The sequence below is a fragment of the Molothrus aeneus genome, chromosome W, assembly GCF_037042795.1.
Source record: "Molothrus aeneus isolate 106 chromosome W, BPBGC_Maene_1.0, whole genome shotgun sequence".
Classification (NCBI taxonomy): Eukaryota; Metazoa; Chordata; class Aves; order Passeriformes; family Icteridae; genus Molothrus; species Molothrus aeneus.
Genome location: NC_089679.1, coordinates 8,190,018 through 8,215,527, shown reverse-complemented (window position 1 = coordinate 8,215,527; position 25,510 = coordinate 8,190,018). Strand labels below are relative to the sequence as shown.

The 25,510-nt window shown below is 45.7% G+C and overlaps 1 long non-coding RNA gene across 1 annotated transcript; it reads left to right on the top strand.

The window, feature by feature from the left end:
- Nucleotides 1-701: 701 nt before the first annotated feature.
- On the top strand, nt 702-3,066 carry LOC136568536 (uncharacterized). The gene is made up of 2 exons (XR_010785240.1): nt 702-2,461; nt 2,782-3,066. It is a non-coding gene; the product is annotated as an uncharacterized lncRNA (long non-coding RNA).
- Nucleotides 3,067-25,510: the final 22,444 nt, after the last annotated feature.

Below are 25,510 nucleotides of genomic sequence, written 5' to 3'. Positions count from 1 at the left end.
GGAAGGCTGCACTGGAGCAGGCTCCTGGCAGGATCTGTGGGGACCCATGCAGAAGCAGTTCATGAAGAGCTCCAGCCCATAAGGACTCAAACTGGAGAAGTTTGTGTGGAACTGTCTCCTGTCGGAGGGACCCCATACTGGAACGGGGGGAGCATGTGAGGAGTGCTCCCCCTGAGGAGGAAGGAGAGGCAAAAACAATGTGTGATGAACTGACCACAACCCCCATTCCCCATCACCCTGTGCCACTGAGGGAAGGAGGTAGAGAATTTGGGAGTGAAGTTAAGCCTGTGAAGAAGGGAGGGGTGAGGGGAAGGTGATTTTAAGATTTTTTTTAATTTCTCATTATCCTACTCTCATTTGATTGTAATAATTTCAATTATTTTCCCTAAGTTTGGTCTGTTTTGCCCATGACAGTAACTGGTGAGTGATGTCTCCCTGTCCTTATCTCCACCCAGGAGCCTTCTGTTCTATTTTCTCTCCTTTGTCTGGCTGTGGAGGGGAGGGAGAGAGCCTCTTTGGTGGGTGCCTGGCATCTGGCCAGTGTGAACCCACTACAGTTTCCTAAAAGACAAAAGAAAGTTCATGTCTATTTGAAAAAATAAAATAAAAATAGTAAAATAAGAACTGAGGAAATGAAAAGTTTAAAGTTTGCATAAACATGCTCCTCACTACTACCTATTATCATCCTAAGCTGTCCTGGTTTTGTTTGGGATAGAGTTCATTTTCTTCCTAGTAGCTGGTACAGTGCTGTGGTTTAGATTCACTATGAAAATAATGTTGATAGCACAGTGATGTTTTAACTGTTGCTGAGCAGTGCTTACCCTAAGTCAAGGGCTTTTCAGTGTCCTGTGCTCTGCAAGTGAGGAGCTGCCCAAGGAGCTGGGAGGGAACTGTCAGAGATTGAAATAGTTCACGCCTCAAACATTGATATAAAGTTTTGCTCCTTATAGCAAAACTGTATAAAGGAGCCATCAAAGCCCACCCCTCCCTAAAGAATGCCTGACTGGAACTTTGGACTGAAAGTCAAACTGCTGAGATTAGATAAAAAGAAATCTATTCTTCAGTCATCTTAGGCCCAGGGAGAAGTAACCAAACAAGGAAAAGAATGCAAGTCAAACCCAGCAGCCATATTAGGAATCATGTCTGACTTGCTTTGGGTTATGGGAGGCCATAACCCACAGATGCATTTTGCTGGGAGCAGGTTTGCACAGATTTCACCCCCAACTGAGGTGGGGGGGGGAAAGTTTCAGTGTGTGGTAACCTCTGTCCAGAGACAGTGAACCCATCCTCACTTACGCAAACTGGCTATGGAACCCCCAACCTTGGGAAGGCTATATCCACGGGACATTCACATGAGAAACAACTGAGGGGGTGCCTTAATCCATCAAATGTCCCCCAAAGTGCCCTTCAGAGTCATTCCTGAAGCCTTGTACTGCAGGACTGCACGTGGTGCAACAAATGCAGAGTCTGTTGTAAGAGACAATGGCAAACTCCCCCCCCCCCAGGGAAGTGCCTGGATTTTCCTACCTGGCCTAAGCGTATATTAACCCATCAGATTCTATGCTTTTTGGGAGGATCTTCACCACCAAGAAAACCATCTGGAAAAGATCAATGGAACATCATTGGGATCCACGGTGTTATAGATAAGTAATGTAATAGTTGGCTCTCACAATTAAGAGATAGATATTATGTGGATGTTAAAATGTATAGTGATGTTATTGTAATATGATCTCCCATAGTCCTCTTTCCCCTCCCCCTTGTAATAGTCTTAGTAGTCAGGACATTTGTAGAGGGCCAGCTGATTACCAAGAGGCGCAGTGTAACAACACCTGACCTCCAATCAAGATGTAAGAAAGTAATGTCCACCAATGGACGGCAGAGAAGAAGTTGACTGACAAAACTTTGGGAGGAGTTAAGGGTATAAAAGGCAGAGCATCCATTTTGTAGCTTGAGCACGTGGCTGATAGTCACAGGGACTCCCAGCGCTGCAATTTTTCCTTATTCAGTCCTGTCCTAGGGTGACGTTACGATGCTTGTATCCCCATTCATGTGTTCTGTTAATGTTGGATATTATATTCTGTACCTTTAAGACTGGCTCTGGAGAGGGAAAGTTTTGTTTTGGTTTTCTTATCAGCCTGGCGGGACACAGAGACTGCAGCTTTTGCTTTTCCTGCTTTTGCTTTTCACTCTGCTCTCTCTCGCTCTTGCTTGCTTCACTTCTGCTTGCTTTTGCTCATTAGCTAGTTTAGCTAAACTGTCCAAATTTCTTCCTGGACTGTTTCTCCTTTCCTTTTTCTGACCATTTCGAACCTGCTCTGGACTGGGACCTGGGAAACACCAAGAGTCTGCACCTTGTGGCCTGCAGCAGCTGCCCCAGCGCCGGAGGGACTGAGAACAGAGTGACCACCCCCCAAGAGAGACTTTCTGAATTTGTCATCTTTTTTCAGAGTGGTGTCATCCGGTATTGTTCATTTTGTGTGCTGGGGGGTTCTGTGCCTATTAAATAAACAGGTTCTTTCCACTTCTCTCTGAGGAATCCTTCCCGAACCAGTTGGGGGGAGGGGCTGTGTGGGTTTGCTTACTGGAGGGGCCCTAATTTGGAAATTCTCCTCCAAATTTGCCCTAAACTACGACAAGTCCTTTTGTTGTATTTTTGTTAAGTGTGATAGATGAGTAATGCGATGATTGACTCTCACAATTAAAAGGCAAATATCATGTATATATGTTAAAAAAGTTTTATAGATTTATAGTTGTGTTTTATCCCCCTTGCATTGGTATCAGCGGACAGCCTGGATTTGGGACATTTGGGAGAGTTGACTTGTTACTATAGCAACATCTGACCTCCAATCAAGAGTTAAAGAAGTAAACTCCACCACTGGACAGCGAAGAAGGAGTCGATGGACAGAACTTTGAGAGGGGCTAAAGGGTTAAAAGGCAAAACATCCATTGTGTGGGTGAGCACATGGTGCAAAAAATCCTTTGCTCCCCGTGCCGTAATATTTTCTCTATTCTGTATTCTGTTGTATTTTTGATAAGGTTTTAATAAACTTTTCTAAATTTTTGGAAGTGAGTATCATTTCTCACAATATGGGGACTCATCCGGGAGTAAACACCTCGCCCCAGTGGTGCTAGGAGTTCTCGAAAAGAGGCACACCCCACCACATGTTTGGCGGATAGTCTTGGACTCTCCCAGGGCCACCAGTGGTGGCAGGCTAGAAGCTTGGAGACAACAGGAGGCTGGATAAAGAAAAGAGAAGAAGGCGGGGGGGGGGGGGGGGGGGGGGAGGTGAGTAACATCCTCATAACTATTTTTTGGCAAGATAATCACTCCATAATTCCAATATAGGAAAGCGAACTTCACGCCATTACTATACTAGATCCGTCCCGGTCCACTGAAGTTTTAGGATATTGGACGGTAGTAGGGAATGGCGGGATGTGTGATAAAGAGGAAAGCAGGGATTTCCCCTGAAGCCATTTATTATATTGAACAATAGTTTGAGAGAAATAAAAGAATTAAAAGACACTTAAAAGTATATCAAGGGAATCGCAGAAGTTAATAAATAACCTAAAATACACTATTAGGAAGAAGTTAATAAATAACCTAAAATACACTGTTAGGGAGCCCTAACTTTGATCAGATATCTAGATAAGTTAACCAAAAAAAACACTCACAGAAGAAACTTTGGAATTAGAATATTTGAAGAGGAAACATTGGAATTAGGATATTTGAAGAGAAAAGCAGAAATGGAAGCCAATAAGTTAAAGTGACCTGCCAAGCCGTTAGAATCAAGCCAAGTACAACAATAACTTCTGCCAAGCCATGGAAAGACATGCCAAGAATAACAGGAAACTGCCCAAATTAGGAAAAGCTTAAAATTTAACTAAGGAAGACCAAGAATTCCTGGAAGACTCCGACTGTACTCCTGCCTACCTATGAATATGCATGTAATAATGATGTAATCCTTTTTCAAAATTGTATAAAAACCTGCTTTTGCTGTACATAATTCGGAAATCCATTTAGCGATTTCTCCAACGCGTTGCCAATAAATACCTCCTGCCTATAGACCTCAAATCCAGTCTCTGGGCAGCTTATTCTCGCCTTTTGGGGCAAAATTCGGCATCACCCCCGTGGCTGGTGGGATGCGTGAGATTGAAGGGCTTGTGAGGGGTTTTGCAGCACCGAGCCAGCACACACAAAGGGGGTCAGGGGGCCCACATGGGGCACCACTGGGCTCTGGTGTGTGGCCAGTGCTGTGGTATCCCAGCCCTGCTGAGCAGCGGTAGCCAGTGGCAGTTTTGGGGGATGCGCTGGCAAGCCAAGCAGAGGGCTTGTATCTTAACGGGAACCCATGGCGGGCCCCCCTGCGGCACGGGGGGTTCACGCAGAGGATTCACTCAGCTCCTGTGCCGCTTGGGTGGGAGCAGCTTCTGGGTGCAGCCAGTGCTCCAGAGCCAGCTGAGATCGGGAGGGGGAGCAGGGGCAGAGTCCCCAAGCTGAAGGAAATCAGGGGCAGGCTGGTGGCCACAGGACCGAATCTTGGCGGACCAGCCATGGAGCAGGGAGTGAGGTGGAGCTGCCACCCACTGAGCTGGGGGTGAGGCAGGCTGGCCACAGACCGGCTCCCCTGTAATACCCACTGGCATAAGGTTGTGGGGTCACAGTAACGAGCCAAGAAGGAGAGGAATGGCAGGGACCAATCCAGTGATACAGAAGTCCCTGGACTGTAGCCAGTTTTTTTAACTTTTCAGAAGAAAGGTAAAGCTTTCTTTCTTTCTTTCTTTCTTTCTTTCTTTCTTTCTTTCTTTCTTTCTTTCTTTCTTTCTTTCTTTCTTTCTTTCTTTCTTTCTTTCTTTCTTTCTTTCTTTCTTTCTTTCTTTCTTTCTTTCTTTCTTTCTTTCTCTTCTCTCTTCTCTTCTCTTCTCTTCTCTTCTCTTCTCTTCTCTTCTCTTCTCTTCTCTTCTCTTCTCTTCTCTTCTCTTCTCTTCTCTTCTCTTCTCTTCTCTCTCCCCTTTCATTCTCTTGCCTCCTAACTGGTTTCTATTTTTTCCTCCTTTCCTTTTCCCTTCTTAGGAAGGTGGGCCTTGCTGGGAGGGCTTGTGGTTAACTGATTGGGGAAGGTGAGCTCTGTCGGGGGAAGACCTGTGATCTGCTGGTCAAGATAGGATCATGAGTGAGTAGTGAATCCCCAAAGGAAGGAGAGATTGAAGAGGAACGAATGGGCATACCCCCAGATAGTCCACTGGGAAAGAAACTAGCCTGGTGGAACTATGACCCAAACACCAGAGATAAGGATGAGAGCAAAATGGTTCAGTATTGTGTGGTAGAATGGACCAGAAGGAAAATTAGGAGTGATCATGTATACAGGCTGAGATATGGATGAGAGGAGGGATGGATATGTCGGGCATTAAACATGTATGTAAGAGCTAAGAAACCATTCAATCAGGAAGAGAGTGACTATGCTGCTTGCTGGGAAGGGGAAACCGCACCCTCAAAGGTGAGCATGTTTAAGGTAGCAGATCATAAAGAATGGGACCCATTAGACCACTTACCCCCCCACCTCCAGTAGCTCCAACTGCACCTCCCCTACCTCTTGATGGGCCTAGCTAAAACACCAGAAACAGGGTAGCGCAACGGGAGGAAAGCAGATCAGAGGATGGGAGCCAAGCATCAGGATTATAATTATACCCCCTGAGGGAAATGCCACTGGGTGGGGTGCTAGGAGGAATTGGATTTGTAACCGTACCTCTCAGCTCCTCTGACGTGAGAATGTTTACAAAGGAATTAAAAGGACTATTAGAGGACCCCATTGGATTAGGAGAGCAGTTAGACCAGTTTCTGGGGCCCAATATTTATACATGGGAAGAAATGCAGTCAATAATGACCATGTTCACACCAGAGGAAAGACAGATGATCCGGGCAGCTGGGATATGGATATGGGAAAGGGAGCATGTGCAAGGACCTCCTGGGGATCTGAAAATGCCCAATTGGGACCACAACAGCACTGGGGGGAGGCAAGACATGGAGGAATATAGAACATTGATTATAAGATGTATCAAAGAGGCAGCTCCATGTAATCAAAATGCCTGTAAGGTTTTGGATGAGCCACAAAAGAGGGAAGAAACCCCAAGAGAGTAGTTAGAAAGATTGAAGAAAAATATGACACAATATTCAGAGGTTGACCCTGACACAGTGGCCAGACAGATCTTACTAAAGATAAATTTCATCACTCATGCCTAGCCAGATCTACGGTGAAAGTTAGAAAAATTAGATGGTTGGCAAGAAAAGAGGTTAGAGGATCTTTTAAGGGAAGCACAGAAGGTGTATGTAAAGAGGGATGAAAAGAAGGCCAAGGTGAAAGCTAAGGTAATGGTAACTACCATTAGGGAAGGGAACCAGCACATAAAGAACTACCTGGGTAAGGGAGGGGAACTCCAAATGCGGGAAGATAGGCAGAGGGGAGATGCAGACCCCTGGGGCCGGAGACAAAAAGGAGAGTTTGGGAGATGGGGGAACCTAGGACCAGTTTGCTTTTACTGTAAAAATAATGGGCATATCAGAAAGAATTGCCCCCAGAGGGAAAAAGACCTGAGGGTCCATGAGACTGAGCAAAAAGAAGTAGAAGATTAGGGGTGTCAGGGGCTCTACCTCCTGGGGACACAATACCATCAGGAGCCCTTGATAACTTTAAAAATAGGTCCCCAGGAGGAAGAATTTGAATTCCTAGTAGACACGGGGGCTGAACGAAATTGTATTTGTATAATATCAAAGGGGTGCAGAAAGGGTCAAGATACCATGCAAGTAATAGGTGCAAAAAGGGAGGGGTTGAAAGTCTCGGTTATAAAGGAAGTAAAGTTTGAAGGGGCAAATAAAGTAGGAATTAGGGATGTTATATTAGTTCCAGAAGCAGGGTGCAATCAGTTAGAAATGGATTTACAGGTGCAGTTAGATATTGGAGTACTCCCAGAGGAAGGAAAAATGGTGGTTAAGCTTCTCCATGTGGAAACCCAGGGCACTGGGAATATTTCTCTGTCTGCTCTGGGGTGCCCTGACCCCCAGGGGAGCACTGACTTTGACCCTCATTCATGGAGAAAGTTTCCTAGACTTCAAGATAGACTAGAATCCACAAAAGTGTGAAATAGATTATAGAGAGTAGTGTAGGTGTATCACTTGGTGAGAAATTTAGGTTTTGGAATTTTTGGTATGTTGTGGATAGAAGCAAGATGGAGGGCACAGGGTGTCATCCTGGGTTTTTTCTTCATGCTTCTTCTTACTTCTTCTTCATGGGTTTGGGTGGCATTTTGCAATTAGGGAGAAAAGTCTGCATTGTGGGCCCTTAGGGATCACTCATTGGGTTAAAAGGGAAAATAATCTAGGTTTCAGTTCTTAATTGGATAGTCTTAAAAGACCTTGTAACAAGAGATAGTTAGCAATTTTGAGCCTTCTAATGAAAAACTTCCAAGCTCACAATAGTGAGACTGCTTTACTGATAAGAAATAATAAACACTTGAGTCCAAACATGAACTACCGTCTCAAGTGCCTTCAATCCAGACCCAGAGAAAATGATGACCGGTACCCCAGCAACTGGGACCCCCACATCTCTAGTTAAGGGAAGAGGATGAGGAAAAAATTCATGAGATGGTGCCGACAAAACCGAAAAATCAAGGTAAATTGAACATGAAACCAATAGTAATAAAAAATAGTTGATGAGAGCCATCCAGTCCGGGCACAACAATATGCACTCTCCCTGGAAGGGAGATGAGGACTATGGCCGGTGATTCAGGACCTACTTAAAGAAGGGACCTTAAAACCATGTATGTCCCCCCATAATATACCCATATTACCAGTAAAGAAGTCAGATGGGACTTTCAGGCTTGTCCAAGATTTAAGAGAAGTAAACAAATGAACAGTGAATCGATACCCAGTAGTGCCTAACCCCTATACACTATTCAGTAATATCTCCCCATCGGACCAGTGGTTTAGCGTGATAGACCTAAAGGATGCTTTTTGGGCATGCCCACTGGCAGAGATAAAGTAGGGATATATTTGCCTTTGAACGGGAGGACCCCAATTCCAGGAGGAAGCAACAGCTTTGGTGGACTAGGTTTCCCCAAGGGTTTTCCGAATCCCCAAACCTATTTGGTCAAGCCCTGGCAGAAGTACTACAACTCTTCTCCATCAAACCTGAGATAAAGCTCATCCAATATGTAGATGATTTGCTTCTCTCAGGACAGGAAGAAAACAAAGTTCTGGAATCCACCACAGCATTTGTCCTGGTTTGAAAAGGAAGTGAGTTTTTTGGGAGTTTGGTGGTCAAACCAATAGGTGCTCAGATTTGAATATTGGCACCTGGTGTGGCCACTGAGGACATGGATACGCCTCTGAGAACACAGGGGGTTAAAAGCAGAGAACTCCCAGGGGGAAGCTCTCTTGGTTCCGATCCGTGAAAGAGGTCAGACCTCCCCTGCCGGGCTGCGGGCTGGGCGGGGGAGGGGAAGCCATGTGGCCGGGTGAGGTGAGCCGGGGCCCTGGACAGAGAAAGGACGTGAAGGCCCCTGCAGGATGGAAGGGTAGAGGAACCCTGAGAGACATTGGGCAGTTACCCCCCCCGCCCCCTAGAGAGAGAGAGAGAGGAGAGAGCTGGTGTCTGTGCCTGTGCCACCTTGAAATTTGATAGCATGGCTGGCTGAGAAGGAGAAAAGGGGGTGCGGCAAGAAGGTGCCTGGCAGGGCAGCCGTGGGAGTTCTGGACTGGCAGAGCCTGAGATTTTTAACCCTTTTCTTGGATGATGGAAACCTTACAAATGCTGATCCACCTGGAATTGAATGAGAAGAGAGATAGAGATAAGAGGAAATGAGCCATGAGAGAAATTGAGAAGAATCTTGGGTGGGAGGGATGATGGAGTGGCCTTTGGCTGGACTTTTCTTGTATAGCCATGGACAGAACCATTTTTCCTGTGGCACAGAGACTGCATTTAGGGGGAGGCAATGGCTTGGAGCCAAGACAGTGCAGTGATGTTATGTGAAGGAGTGTGTGAACAGAGACGACGGATGAGGAGGGTGGTGGTGCCCTCCGTCTTCATGGAAGAAGAAGACCTCTGTTCTTGAGACCTCTCAGCCCAGGGGGTGAATTTGGGGGGGGACAGGTGTCCCAGAAGTGAGAGACTATGCTTTTTTTTGGAACTGGGCAAAACATCCTTAAAAGGGGAACCCTAGAAGCAGCTCTGGTCCATGTGCAGTGGTGAGAGCACTGGGCATGGAAGGAAGATGTCACGATGGGAAATGATCTCCGGGTGGTGCCACGTGTGACATGGAAACACACGAGGTCTCAACTGTGTTTCCAGGGCAAAGCCTATGGTACAAGTGGGACTCCTCTCTCCTTGATGAACTGAGAATTGATTATCTGAAGGGTGGCGATGGACTGAGTTGGTGATCTGAGGGGTGGTAACTGAATTGAGAATCCAAGGTTTTGTCCTATTGTGATATATTGGAAATTTGGTGGGGGGAGGAGGAATGTTTTTGGAAGGTTTTCATTCTGAGTTCTGTGTGTTTCTTTTATATATTGTAAGTTAATAAAGTTTTTTCCCCTTTATTCCTATGCTGAAGCCTGCTTTGCTCTATTCCTGGTCACATCTCACAGTAGACACCAGGGAGAATATATTTTCATGGGGGCACTGGCATTGCGCCAGTATCAAACCATGGCAGCATTGTTAAATTTTCTGGGGAACCAAGGACTTCGAGTATCAAAAGGGAAACTCCAATTTGTGGAGAGGGAAGTAAAATACCTAGGATATGTCATTTGACAAGGCAGCCGATGACTGAACCCTTAGAGAATTGCAGGGATAGTCTCACTCCCAAGACCAAAAACTTGGAGGGAAGTTAGATGGTTTCTAGGATTGTTGGGATATTGTAGGTGTCTTGGTTTGAAAAGACAAGTGTCTGCTAAGGAAGGCAGGAGACTCTCCTGAAATGGAAAATGTATACCCTCTCCCTCTGAATTGCTATAATTTTGAAATTAAAAGGCTCTCAGGCAAAGATATGGGAGCAGGAAGAGCAGTTCTTTATTAGGGAAGAAAATTTTTAAAAATTAAATAAACAATGCAGTAATACAAAACAACACTGACAGAGTCAGAATATGATCTGACACCCTGTTGGTCAGGGTGTTGGTAGCAGTCCAATTGAAATGGTGGTTGCAGTCATCCCGGAGTGATAGACATGGTTCTGTTAAAGCAGTGATCCTGTAAAAGGGTGTAGTCTTCCTCTGAAGATTCAGTGGTGGTATAGATGGGCCTGGTCTTCCTCTGGGAATCCAGTGGAGAAGAAAGCCACTCCTCTGAGAATTCAGAGGAAAAGGCTGCCTGTGATCTTCCAGAGCTCTGATTATATCCAGGTAGGAATGCTTGGCTCCACCCTCTGGGCGGAGCTTCCCACAATGGAATGAGATAGTTTTATCAGTCATGCAGTAAGACTCAATGGCCCATTAACAGAAGATATCTCCCCTGGGGGTGGATGAGTTGTGGAAGAGATAAAGAAAACTGCCCAATTAATAGAAGATAAATGCGCTATCAGATGGGAACAGAATACACACACCCATTTCCAACCTAAAACAGTGGGCTATGGATTGAAGGATACAAGCAGGCAGTCAGGTTCTTGTATGAATAGTTAGTAGAAGAAGAGATTAAGGGGGAAGAAGACGATGAAGAAGTTTGAAACTTTGAAGCGAAAATTAGTCAGTGCACCAGCACCATGTCTTCCTGCCTTAGACAATCCCTTCCATCTGTTTGTAGATATAGAAAAAGGGGTAGCTCATGGAGTACTAGCCCAGGACTGGGGAGGATCCAGGAAATTAATGGCCTATTTATCAAAACTGCTCGACCCTGTCAGCCAGGGCCGGCCAACCTGCATTCAGGTGGTGGCAGTGACCACTGTATTCCTAGAGGAAAGCAATGAAATTAACCTTTCGGGAAGAATTTAAAATATATACTCTGCACTGAGTGAGAAGTATCCTAAGCCAAAAGGCTGAGAAACGGCTCACTGATTCCCAAGTGTAAAGTATGAAGCCATCTTAATAAATAGTGATTTAGAGCTAATCATGAGTAACAAACTCAACCCTGCAGAGTTTTTGTATGGAGAACCAGGTGAGGAATTAATACATAATTGCCTAGAAGTTATAAACTATCAAACTGTCATGGTTTGACGCTGGCGCAATGCCAGTGCCCCCATGAAAATATATTCTCCCTGGTGTCTACTGTGAGATGTGACCAGGAATAGAGCAAAGCAGGCTTCAGCATAGGAATAAAGGGGAAAAAACTTTATTAACTTACAATATATAAAAGAAACACACAGAACTCAGAATGAAAACCTTCCAAAAACATTCCTCCTCCCCCCACCAAATTTCCAATATATCACAATAGGACAAAACCTTGGATTCTCAATTCAGTTACCACCCCTCAGATCACCAACTCAGTCCATCGCCACCCTTCAGATAATCAATTCTCAGTTCATCAAGGAGAGAGGAGTCCCACTTGTACCATAGGCTTTGCCCTGGAAACACAGTTGAGACCTCGTGTGTTTCCATGTCACACGTGGCACCACCCGGAGATCATTTCCCATCGTGACATCTTCCTTCCATGCCCAGTGCTCTCACCACTGCACATGGACCAGAGCTGCTTCTAGGGTTCCCCTTTTAAGGATGTTTTGCCCAGTTCCAAAAAAAAGCATAGTCTCTCACTTCTGGGACACCTGTCCCCCCCCAAATTCACCCCCTGGGCTGAGAGGTCTCAAGAACAGAGGTCTTCTTCTTCCATGAAGACGGAGGGCACCACCACCCTCCTCATCCGTCGTCTCTGTTCACACACTCCTTCACATAACATCACTGCACTGTCTTGGCTCCAAGCCATTGCCTCCCCCTAAATGCAGTCTCTGTGCCACAGGAAAAATGGTTCTGTCCATGGCTATACAAGAAAAGTCCAGCCAAAGGCCACTCCATCATCCCTCCCACCCAAGATTCTTCTCAATTTCTCTCATGGCTCATTTCCTCTTATCTCTATCTCTCTTCTCATTCAATTCCAGGTGGATCAGCATTTGTAAGGTTTCCATCATCCAAGAAAAGGGTTAAAAATCTCAGGCTCTGCCAGTCCAGAACTCCCACGGCTGCCCTGCCAGGCACCTTCTTGCCGCACCCCCTTTTCTCCTTCTCAGCCAGCCATGCTATCAAATTTCAAGGTGGCACAGGCACAGACACCAGCTCTCTCCTCTCTCTCTCTCTCTAGGGGGCGGGGGGGGTAACTGCCCAATGTCTCTCAGGGTTCCTCTACCCTTCCATCCTGCAGGGGCCTTCACGTCCTTTCTCTGTCCAGGGCCCCGGCTCACCTCACCCGGCCACATGGCTTCCCCTCCCCCGCCCAGCCCGCAGCCCGGCAGGGGAGGTCTGACCTCTTTCACGGATCGGAACCAAGAGAGCTTCCCCCTGGGAGTTCTCTGCTTTTAACCCCCTGTGTTCTCAGAGGCGTATCCATGTCCTCAGTGGCCACACCAGGTGCCAATATTCAAATCTGAGCACCTATTGGTTTGACCACCAAACTCCCAAAAAACTCACTTCCTTTTCAAACCAGGACACAAACTAGAGTAAGAGAGGACCTAACAGATCAACCTCTCCAAGGAGGGAAACAATTGTACATTAATGGATCATTAAGAGTAATCCAGGGGCACCAGGTATTGGGGTATGCTATAGGTGATGAAAGGTTAGTAGCCATAGAAAAGGGAAAGTTACCTTCCAACTGGTAAGCCCAAGCATGTGAGTTATATGCCCTAAAACAAGCTCTGGAAATATTAGCACAGAAAAGGGGAATAACATATACAGACTCAAAATACGCTTTTGGTGTAGTGCATACCTTTGGAAAATTTTGCGAAGAGAGGGGCCTATTAAATTCAAAGGGAAAGGGACTGATTCACAAAAAACTTGTTTTAGAAGTGTTAGAAACCTTACAATTATCAGAAGAAGTAGCAGTGGTATATGTTAAAGGACATCAAAAAGGGGAGACTCAAGTGGCACGAGGGAACAATTTAGCTGATTTAGAAGCTAAAAATGCAGCTGAATCAGGGACAGAAAAACTAATGATGGCGGAAACCCCAATGGGAGAAATGCCAAGAAGTCACGGTATTTAGTGCGGCAGAAGAGGAAGAACTCCTTAAAATAGGAGCCAAGAAAGATAACAAAGGGAAGTGGAGATTAGCAGATGGGAAACAAATGTTGAATAAACCCCTTGCCAGGAAAATGCTAGAAGGCATACATGGGACAACACATTGGGGTACACAAATGCTAAGTAATCAATTTCTAAGGGACTGGGGCTGCATAAGAATTTTCATCATATCTAAGCAGGTGACTGAACGATGTGTGATATGTCAACAAGTAAATAAGAAGACCATGAGGAAAACACCCAGGGGAAGGTGAGAACTAGCCTTACAGCCCTTTCAAAACATCCTAGTAGACTTTACTGAGTTTCCCCCAGTACAACAGTGGAAGATTTTGCTGTTGCTGTCATATTTTCTGAAAAATCCCTTTGCCAGGATTTCTTCTCCTGGGAAGATGAGAAGCCTCAGAGAAAAAACAATATTTTCTCATTTGCTTCTCCCTGTTTGCTGCTTTGGAATCTGGTCTTGAGATTGTTTACCAAGTGGTCATTGTTTGATTGGTTTCATGTGAATTGTTTTTACTTAATGACCAATCACCATCAGCTGTGTTGGACGCTGAGGAGTCAGTCACGAGTTTTCATTACCATTCTTGTTAAGCCTTCTGATGTATCATTTCTCTATTCTGTAGTATAGTTTTAGTATTGCATAATACAGTATAATATAACATAATATAATAATAAATCAGCCTTCTGAGAACATGGAGTCAGATTCCTCATCTCTCACCTCATCCTGGGGACCTCAGAAACTCGACAATTTTTGCTAGTGATAGTAGATCACTTGACTCATTGGGTAGAGGCGGTACTGTGAAAGCCAATGCTGATGTTGTGAGTAAAACAATCCTAGAATCAATCATTCCCTGATATGGGATGGTAAACAAGATTGATGCAGACCAGGGAACTCATTTCACATTGAAGATACTGTAGAAAGTTGTTCAAGCCCTGGGAGTAAAATGGGAATTACACATTCCATGGCGTCCACAGTGTTCCTCTCGGGTTGAGAGAATGAATCAAACTCTTAAAAGAGCTCTAGTTAAGCTAATGATTGAAACCCAAATGCCATGGATAAAATGTCTCCCTTTGGCCTTATTAAGAATTAGAAATCAATCCTGATCATATCTGGGAGTGTCACCCTATGAAATGCTGTTTGGGTTACCCTTCCTGACCTCACCCCAGAAGGTTGCCATCTATGAGGAAGGGGAAACCAATGCCAAGAAATTTGTTACGTCTATAGCACAAACCTTAGAAGGGCTGAGACATAAAGGGGCAATTCCTCAAACTACCACACTGGATTTTAGAATCCATGATCTTAATCCTGGGGATTGGGTGATGATTAAGTCATGGAGAGATAAGCCTCTTACTCCTCAGTGCAAAGGTCTCTTTCAGGTACTGCTCACCACTGAATCGACTGTGCAAACTGCAGAGCGTGGATGGACTCATGCCAAAAGTGTCAAAGGCCCAGTAGAAGAACCCAAAGAATGGACTATAACATCCAGGCCAGGGGAAATGAGATTGACTCTCAAGCAGAGACCAAGAGACAACCAGAGAAACACCAAGATACCCAAAAAGTAGAGTCAAGATTCCACCAACCAGGTGAAGAACTGTTTAAATGGAAAAGAATTACCAGCATCTGGTGAGAGGGGAAGTACACAAGGGACCATAAAAGGTAATGGGGCAGTATCTTTAGAAAAATAAGACAAAGGAAGGAGGGCAAGACCAGGTTGGCCCCTTTGCTACCAAGAAGACTCCATAGCCCTGCTGCGAGTAACAACTCCATAGGCATGGTAAGGTAGGGACAAATGGCCATACCGGACCTCAATATTTCCCCAACTGTCTTAATACTAAAGAGACTGGAGGGCAAGACTGAGTTGGCCTCTGTACTCACCACTAAGAGACACCTGCTTTGAGTAGCAACTCCATAGGCAGGGTAGATGGGGGTAAAAGCCATGCCGGACCTCTGTAATGTCCTTTTGTTCATTCTGGATAAGGGTGCCCAGGGAAAACCAGGGATTTTTTTCTTTTTCCTTTGGTTCCTTCTCTCCTTGCCCACATCAACAGATGCTAGTATGACTCATTGAGTTCAATTGTTAGAGCCAAATAACTTGTGGAAAAGGAAAAGGGGGGATCGTGATAGATGAGTAATGCAATGATTGACTCTCACAATTAAAAGGCAAATATCATGTATATATGTTAAGAGAAGTTTTATAGAGTTATAGTTATGTTTTACCTTCCTTGCATTGTTATCAGTGGATGGCCTGGGTTTGGGGCATTTGGGAGGGTTGGCTTGTTACTATGGCAACCCTTGACCGCCAGTCAAGATTTAAGGAAGTAAATTCCACCACTGGACAGCAAAGAAGGAGTTGATGGATGCCAGTTTTCAGCTTCCTTTTTCTACCTCTGTTGAGGTTGGGATTGAAGGCATTTGAGATTATAGTTCGTGTTAGGACTCCGGTGTTTATTATTTCTTATCAATGTTACAGTCTCACTGCAGTGAGTTCTGCAGTCTTTCATTAACAAGGCACAAAATGGCTAACTATCTCGTTACAAGGGCTTTTAAGGGTAAACTATCCAATTAAGAAATGACACCTAAATTATTATCACTTTTAACCCAATAACTAATCCCTTGAATTCCACACTGTGGACTTTTCTGTCCAATTACAAAATACCACCCAAACCCATGAAGAAGAAGCAAGAAGAAGGTAAAGAAGAACAACCTGCCTCTGCCTTAAAACCTCCATCTTGCTTCATATATATATACTGTATTCTAAAACCCCAAACTCTAAGTTTTCCATCCTGTGATATTACACACTTCTAACCAACGACACACCCTCAATCCCAGTGCTATCAATCAATTTCGGAAGCTGGTTCCACAGCCTCAGGTCAAATGCAGTGCTCTCCAGGGAGTCAGAGTCTGTCAGTACAGAAAGTCTAAAATTCTCAGCATCTAGAACTCTAACAGATGGACAGAACTTTGGGAGCGGCTAAAGGGTTAAAAGGCGAAACCTCCATTGTTTGGGCGAGCACATGGTGTGAAAAATCCTTTGCTTCCTGTGCTGTAATATTTTCTCTATTCAGTCTTCTGTTGTAGTTTTGATAAGGTTTTAATAAACTTTTCTAAATTTTTGGAAGTGAGTATCATTTGTCACATTAAGGTTCAATAAAACTTTGAAATTTTAAAAGTGAGCAGTCGTTCCTCAGAACAGAGTGGTCATATTTTCCTTATTCTGTCTCTATTACTCTCTTTCTGTCCCCCCACCTATTTTCTATCTCTTTCTTTTCTCTCTCCCTCTGTCTCTCTCATATTTATTGTGAAAAATGCGTATTATATGATTGGCTCTTTGCAAATATTAAAAGGACTACTATATGTGTTATGTTCGAAAGTTATGCTGTATTAATCTCTTTTAAGTAGTATGGTAAACATACTTTTAAGCTACAGCATAATATTAAAATAGAAACAATGTGATGTAAGATACTTTTGTAACTAGCTCAAGGAATGGATAAGATAACCAAGAAATTCTTCGCATACAGATAACAGCAACAAGACACCAAAATATCGAAGAGAAGAATTACTGCCTCCTTATCGAGTGTGGAAGAATGGCTACGTGACAGGGGCCACATTCTGGACCAAGAATCGGGAGGATGCAGCTAATCTGGGTCCCTGCACCTGCAAAACACTGTGTCCTTGAGCATAGCTGTGGTACAATAACAAGTAGTGAGAGAGACATGAGAAAAGAAAGATGTAAACACTCATATTGAGCGTCCAAGTTTCCCTCACCGCGACAAATGGCCCCCGAACAGGGACCCTACAGAGGGCTTGAACCTGCGAGCCACGGTCTGGTGCAGTATTCCGTGTCGGTCCCGACGCAGCACAGGAGGTGAAAGAACAGGCTCCGCGTCCCCGAGCGACCTTAGAGAAGGGTCTCGGCTGGCGAAAGAGCGGGCTACGTGCCCCGAGTGACCTTAGAGAAGGGTCTCGGCCGACTAAGCGCCGCTGACATCTTGCAAGGGCTGCAGCAGTGCTGACGACTAAATTAGAAGGTAATGGAGAGACAAGCGGCCTATGACCTTTTTAAATGCTTTTTACAAAAGCGGGGATTACAGGGTATCAACCTGGGAAAAGAACTCCCGGGATTGCTTGCATATGGAGTTGCAAAAGGGTGCTTTGCAGATCCCAATCAGGTCTTTGAGGAGTTAGAGTGGCGTAGGTTTGGGGATAAGTTGTGGGAAGCTGTGTTAGATGAGTGTAAAACTGCAAAAAAGTTGTCTAAAACTTGGCGGATAGTTGCTAATGCACTAAAACAGTACCAGGCAGAGCAGAAGGCTGCTCAGGCAGCCTCTGCCCGATTGGGAATGCCTGTTCCTAGTGAGAATAGCGGGGCCTCAGCATCTACGTCCTCTTATCCTCTGCCCCCAGCAACTACCATGGTGTATCTGCCGGCGGGGACGGCCTCCGCGGCAGCCGCCCAAGCCGCTCCTTCTGCGCCTCCGCTGGCAGAGAGGGATCGCCCCCCCCCCCCTCCGGCTGGAGAGGACGGCAGGGAAAGAACAAAGGAAATGCTTGACCCCGAGGTGGTACGAATTGCTAATGAAAGGCGTAAGGCATGGCGAGAGATTACAGGAGAGGTGATAGTTGCAGGCGACCGAGCGGCTGCTGATGCCTTGTTTGAGGTGGCTTGTCTGGTGGCTTACGCACTAAATCCTGCCGGAGGCTTGCAAGCAACTATATCACTGCCTTAGATTGGAAATGGCTGGCACAGCTCCGTGCCACTGTAAGTGAGTGGTATCCACGGAGAGCCCACTCGTCAAATGCTCAATTATTTGTGGGGAGGAAACATACTGTTGCCATCGGATATTAAAAGCCTCATGAGGCTAGTGCTTACCCAGCATCAACAGTTGTTGTTTAATGCTCACTGGCAGGCTGCGTGCCAAGAGTCTGTGGCTACCCCGAGACAGCCAGGGGATCCGCTATATGGAGTTACTTTAGAAGAACTTATGGGGATAGAGGCATACCTAAGGATGGAGGCGCAAGCACTAATCGGGCCCGAGAAGCTGAGGGAGGCTATGAGATTAGCCCAGGTGGGGCTCGATAGGGTGAAATCCCCAGGGGGTATTCCCTCATACATGGGAATTAAACAAGGAAGGGAAGAGCCTTTTGGGTTGTTTATTGACAGAGTGGTGAATGCTATTCAGACAGCAGGGGACCCTGAATATATGCACGGAGCACTACTAAATCAATGTGCCCTACAAAATTGCAATCCCACCACTAGGGGTATACTTGTCACACTCCCTGGTACCTGGACTGTTGAGGAGGCTTTAGAACGAATGGCTCAGGTGCTGGTGGGGCTGCAGGCTATGTTAGTGGAAGCAGTAAGAGATTTAGGAAGTAGTTTCAGGGAGCAGGCGCAGGTGACGCAGAGTCAGGTGTTGGCTGCCCTTGCCCCCTTGCAAGCGTCGGTAAATCGGCTTCAAAGAAAAGGACCATCACGATTCCGATGCTTCTGCTGTGGAACTGCTGGCCATATGCGCCAGGATTGTACAATGGGAGCTGTGTGGTGCCGGTGCTGCAAGTCCGACACACACAATGAGTCAGCCTGCCGGCACATCTCGGGAAACGGGAAGCCCAGCGGGAGGGGTCGCCCTGCTCTGACACAAGTGGCGGCCCAGACCCCAAGCGCCTTCCCAGCACAAGCACCTCCTCCCTCCGCCCCGCAACCAGCGGAAGCCTCAGTTTGGACCTGGTAACCTCAATAGACTGCACCTTAATAGACTGCAAACCGCAGAGTATCCCAATGGGGATTAAGGGCCCTGTTAGAGCCGGCGGACAAACCGTGGGAGCTTTGTTGATTGGATGCTCGTCTGCCAGCATGTTGGGACTTACTATTCTTGTTGGACTAATTGATGCTGATTATACAGGTGAAATACAAATAATGGCACAAACGCTATTCCCACCATTGTTTATTCCGGCTGGATTGCGAATTGCTCAATTAATCCCCTTGCCTCAATTAACCGGAGGGACTGTACCACTTGGCAAGCAGAAATGTGGTGAAGGTAGTTTTGGTTCCACAGGAACAATGGCATTGTTAACAGTGGACTTAAAGCATCGTCCTAAAAAACATATTGACGTCCAGTATCAGGGTCAAACCATCACCCTGGTTGCGCTCCTAGACACCAGTGCAGACGTCAGCATCATAGGGACGCAGAAATGGCCACCCCAGTGGCCCACCCATGCGGCAAATGCCACAGTCACAGGAGTAGGAGGACTCAGGCTTGCACGGAAATCCCCTCTGCTGAAAATTATTATAGAGGGAAAGACTATCACCTGTACAGTTTCTGTAATACCGCTCCCTGAGGGTGTCCACGCCTTGCGGGGCCGCGATGTGTTGGCACAGTTGGGGGTGGTCCTTGCCACAGATCTCCCTTTGTGGGGGCGGCCATTGCATGGACTTTCCTGATCCCACTCCGATGGAGAACAGAGGACCCGGTGTGGGTTGAGCAATGGCCTTTAAAACGGGAAAGTCTCATTCAGGCACACAAGCTAGTACAGGAGAAGTTTGACCAAGGACATCTCCGGTTATCTGTTAGTCCTTGGAATACTCCTATTTTTGTGATCAAGAAGAGATCTGGCAGGTGTCGTCTCCTGCATGATCTACGTGCCGTCAATGATCAGATGCATAGTATGGGAGCCCTGCAGCCCGGATAGCTCAGTCGGTAGCTTTCTGGCTCCAGAGGTGGTAGCAGCAGGCACCCATGCCACCCTAAATAAGTTAGGATGCTGGCTTGCAAAGCAAACCAATGCCACTTCTATGGCACTTTCTAGCCTTTTGCTTGATGTTGATTCTATTTGCCATGCAACGCTTCAAAATAGAGCTGCAATTGATTTTCTTTTGCTTGCACAAGGCCATGGTTGTGAAGAATTTGAAGGCATGTGTTGCATGAACCTTTCTGACCATTCGCAGTCCATCCACTCCCAGCTCTCTGAGTTGCGGAGGTTAACTGGAAACCTACAGGTAGAATTGGGCTTTGGTATTGATGGATGGCTCAAATCTTTAGGCCTGGGATCATGGCTACGCTCTATTGTTAAGGCTGGCATTATAGTAGGCATTATAGCTTTGTTAGTAGTATTAGTTTTGCCTTGCTTTTGCATATGCTTACAAAATATGATGCAAAGGATGATATCTGCTGCATTTAATCAAATATTGCTTGTGCAAAAAGAAAACAGGGGAATTGTGGAAGAATGGCTACATGACAGGGGCCACGTTCTGGACCAAGAATCGGGAGGATGCAGCTAATCTGGGTCCCTGCACCTGCAAAACACTGTGTCCTTGAGCATGGCTGTGGTACAATAACAAGTAGTGAGAGAGACATGAGAAAAGAAAGATGTAAACCCTAAGGTATGAGGAAGAGCTGATATTGTAGTATAGCCAATAGATTGCTTAGCTTGCAGAATATGTATGAGCTTATTACTTGTTGTGCATAAAAGTCTGATGCTCTCTTCAATAAATGAAGCTTGCTAAACGCTCATATTGAGCATCCAAGTTTCCCTCACCACAACATCCTTCCAAAGATGATACATCCTCTTTTTATTCCTCAGTTCCTTTGAAACCTCGTTGCCCATCCAGGCTGGACGTTTGCCTCATTGACTCATCTTTTGGCACACAAGAACTGTTTGTTCCTCTGCCCTCAAGATCTCTGATTTGAAGCAGGCCCACCTTTCCTGGACTCTTTTGTTTTTAAGGGCTGCTTCCCAAGGAACTCTCTGAATAAGTCTCCTAAATAGGCCAAAGTCTGCCTGTGGGATTCACATTCTCTGAACCTAAGAGAAGCAGTGAGAGAAGCAGAGAATGATCAAAACAATTCTTATCTCATTTGCTACTCCTGTGTTGTGCCAAAGTAGAATGCAGTATGGAGATTGCTTACCGAAAGTGATGGTGTTTTGTTTCCTTGGCCTATCAGGGCCAAGCGCATGTCCAGACTTGTGGAAGGGGCTAACAGCAGGCCTGTTAGCTAAAGGAGCGAGAAGAAGCTAAGTAAGAAGAAGCTGATAAGGAGCTCTCTCCAAGGCTGTAACCAAGGAGACCGAGAGAAGAAAGATAAGAGAACCTTGCAGCTGGACGAAGCATTTTTAGAAAGTTAGTTGAAGTCACTATAACTTCTCACCAATAGTATTATGTTGACTTATTGTGGCCAATAGTAAAGATAGAAGAAGCATAAACAATTGGAAAGTGTATAAAAGTCAGCCATGTTCAATAATAAAGTGTTGCCAACTGAGACTGCTTGTGGTCTCTGCTTTGTGTCGTGACCGCCTTGACAGCGACACAGACTGTCGGTCAGGAGACAGTCATGAGATTTTGTTCAGTCGAGTGATTGTGCAGTTTTGGTTTAGATGTAGTGTAATATAGCATAATATAGTGTAAAATAGTATAGAAAAATATAGTATAATAAAGTAATTAATTAGCCTTCTGATATCATGGAGTCAGATGCATCATTCCTTCCGCCAATTGGGTGAAATATCACCGATATCTGCCCCCCGGAAGTCCAATGTAAAAGTCTTATTGATGTTCTTCCTCATTTCACCAAATATTGAGAACTGTATAATTTCATGATCACTGTGCCCCAAGCGGCCTCCAACCACTACATCTCCCACCAGCCCATCTCTATTTGCAAACAACAGTTCTAACATAGTCCCTCCTCTGGTGGGCCCATCCACCAGCTGTGACAAAATGTTGTCCTCCACACACTCTAAAAACTTCCTGGACTACCTCTTTTCTGCTGTATTAAGTTCCCAGCAGATGTCTGGCAGGTTAAAGTCACCTACAAGAACAAGAGCTGGTGATCCTCAAACATTCTCCAGCTGCTTATAGAATAAGGAGTTCACCTCTTCTTCCTGGTTGGATGGACGATAACAGACTCCCAGTAGGATGCCAGACTTGTTGGCCTTCCCCTTAATTTGTACCCAAAGGCATTCAACTTCATTGTCATTCATTTCAATACCCATGGCATCCAAACCTCCCTAATATAAATGGCCACCCCTCTGCCTCTTCTCCCTTTCCCGTCTCTTCTGAAGAGTTTGCAGCCATCCAGTACAACACTCCAGCTATGTGAGTTGTCCCACTACATTTCTGTGATGGCAACTACATCTTATCTTTGCTGTTGCCACACAGCTTCCAGCTCTTCTAGTTTGTTATCCATGCTGGGTGCATTAGTATACATGCACCTCAACTGGGCTACTGATTTCACCACTGACTCAGGCTTACTATCCTTGGGCCTGCTTCCAGAGAGCCCAGCTACATCCCCTTCCCCCTTCAAACCTAGTTTAAAGTTTTGATACATCTCATCTACCACTCCGGGACTTTGCTTATCCCTGCCTTCCCAGTTTGCTACTCCGAGGTTCCCTGCTACAGCTCCTTTTGCTATTCAATGGGGGCACCAGGATCGGCTGCTCCTGGGGGTTTCTAAAGGAAGCCCCATTTCTATCCCTTTTGCCAAGCCTGTCCGCCATTGTTCACGTGGAGAAAGCCGAAACGCACGCCACAGTGCCCCCTGCAGCCGAGGGGGAGTCATGGCACCTGTCCTGCCCTGCTGGGAGCGGAGCCTGCCAGCACCCCTGCCAGCTGCAACTGTAACTACACAAAAAGGGGGAATTGCTTAAAGATCAGGAAGAGACTGTATATTGGGTTTTCAGTTCTTTGTTGTTGTTACCATTGTTATTGTTTGTTTGCCTTGTTATACATGCAAACACTAATAAATAACTGTTATTCCTTTTCTCACATCTTTGCCTGAAAGCCCCTTAATTTCAAAATTATAATAATTCAGGGGGGGGGGGGGGTGTCATATTTTTCATTCCAAGGGAGGCTCCTGTAACTGTCATATTTTCTGAAAAATCCCTTTGCCAGGATTTCTTCTCCTGGGAAGCTGGGAAGCTTCAGCTTCTCCATGTTTTGCTCCTCTGGAATGTGATTTGGAGAATCGTTTACCCAACATGTGAATTGTTTTTAATTAATAGCCAATCACAGCCAGCTGTGTTGGACTCTCTGCATCTGTCACAGGTTTTTATTATTCATTCTTGTCTAGCCTTCTCATGTCTCCTTTTCTCTTTCTTTAGTATAGTTTTAGTATATAATTTTAATATAATATAATATAATATAATATAATATAATATAATATAATAATAAATCAGCCTTCTGAGAACTTGGAGTCAGATTCTCATCTCTCACCTCATCCTGGGACCCACAACACCGCAACAATTAATGACCACAGGCTCCTACCTTCCTTAGCAGACCCCTGTCTTTCAAACTGTGACAGAATCATATCATAGAATGGTTTGGGTTGGAAGGGACTTTCAAAGGTCATCTATTTCCAACCTTCCTGACATGGGCTGGGATACCACCCATTATATCAGGTTGCTCACTGCCCCATCCAACCTGGCCTTCAACACTTCCAGGGACAGGGCATCCATAACCTCTCTGAGAAACCTCTGCCAGTGCCTCACCACCCTCACAGTAAAGAATTATCCAAGATCTAATTTAAATCTCTCCTCTTTTAATTCAAAACAATTCCACCTTGTCCTATCACTATCTGCCTGTGTAAAAACTCTCTACCTCTTTTTTCTAAGCCCCCTTTAAGTACAGGAATACCACAATGTGGTCTCCCCAGAGCCTTCTCTTCTCCAGGCTGAACAATCACAGCTCTGTCTTCATAGCAGCGGTGCTCCAGCTCTCTGATCATCTTCATGGCCCTCCTCTAGACTCATTCTAAGCAGTCCACCTCTTTCTTGTGCTGAGGACTGGACACAGTACTCCATACAGGGTCTCATGAGGTCAGAGTAGAAGGGAATAGTTTCCCTTGACCTGCTGGCCACAACTCTTTTGATGCAGCCCAGGATGCAGTGGGCCTGGGCTGCAAGCACACCCTGTTGGCTCATGTCCAACTTTTCATCCACCAGCATCCCCAAGTCCTTCTCTGCAGGGATGCTCTCAATGAGTTTATCTCCCAGTCTGGACTCATGTCTGGGATTGCTGCAACCCAGGTGCAGCACCTTGCACTTGGACTGGTTGAACCTCATGAGGTTCTTGTGGGCCCACTTCTCACATTTATCCAGGTCCCTCTGGATGGCATCCCATCTTTCCGTTGTGTTACTTGCACCACTCAGCTTCGTGTTACCTGCAAACTTTCTGAGGGTGCACTCGATCCCTTTGTCACTGATGAAGATATTAAAGAGCACCGGTCACTAGTTGTCACTGATTTCCATCCAGACATTGAGCCATTGACCAAAACTCTGGCTGTATCCATCCAGCCAACTCCTTGTCCACTGAATAGTCCACCCTTCAAATCCATAGCTCTCCAGTTTAGAGATAAAGATGTTGTGTCAAATTCTGTCAAAGGCCTTACAGGATTCTAGGTGGGTGACATCGGTTGGTCTTCCCTTGTCAACCATTGCAGTCATTCCATCATAGAAGGCCACCAGATTGGTCAGGCACAGTTTGCCCTTAGTGAAGCTGTGCTGGCTGTCATGGAAAACCTCCTTGTTTTGTTGAGCTTTAACATTGCTTTCATGACATTCTGCTCTATGATCTTCCCAGGCACAGAGGTGAGGTTAACTGGTCTGTAGTCCCCCAGGTCTTCCTTTCTCTGCTTTTTAAAAATAGGAGTGATGTTTCCCTTTTTTTCTATCACCAGGGACTTTTCCCATATGATGGAGAGTCGCTTGGCAACAACATCAGCGAGTTCCTATAAGGATGCATGTCATCAGGCCCTGTAGACTTGAGCCTATTCAGTGTTATCAGGTGGTCTTGAACCTGCTCTTCACTTACAGTGGGAAGGACTCTCCTCCCCCAAGCCCCACCTGGAAGTCCAGGGACTTAAAAGACTTGGGAATCCTGACTGAGTGAAAACTGAGATTGAGAACTTGTTGAGTACTTCAGCCTTCTTTGTATCTGTTGTTACCAGTGCCCCCTTCTCATTTATCCAGGGAGTTGTGAGAGACTGGAGGAGACTGCTGACTCAAAATATTTTGTGTGTGTGGGTGTGTATGTGTGCGTGTGTGGGAAAGGGGCAGGTCAGGCCTTGCCTTTGGTGAGGCAATACACTGTCCCATACACCCCACCTTCTCCAGGCCTGTATCCCAGCCCCACAGTGGCTGCCAATCACTGGCACACTGGAGTCAGTGCTCCATGCCTCACCCCCAAAGCCCCAATCTAGCCTCAGAGTGGCCAAGTGACCAGAAGTCCCACCTGGGAAAAGGGCCCAGAAAAGCCAAAGGATGTTTAACCCAGAACACAAGGCAAGCACATCTTGACCCTACCTCCTTTTGGAATTTCTATCAG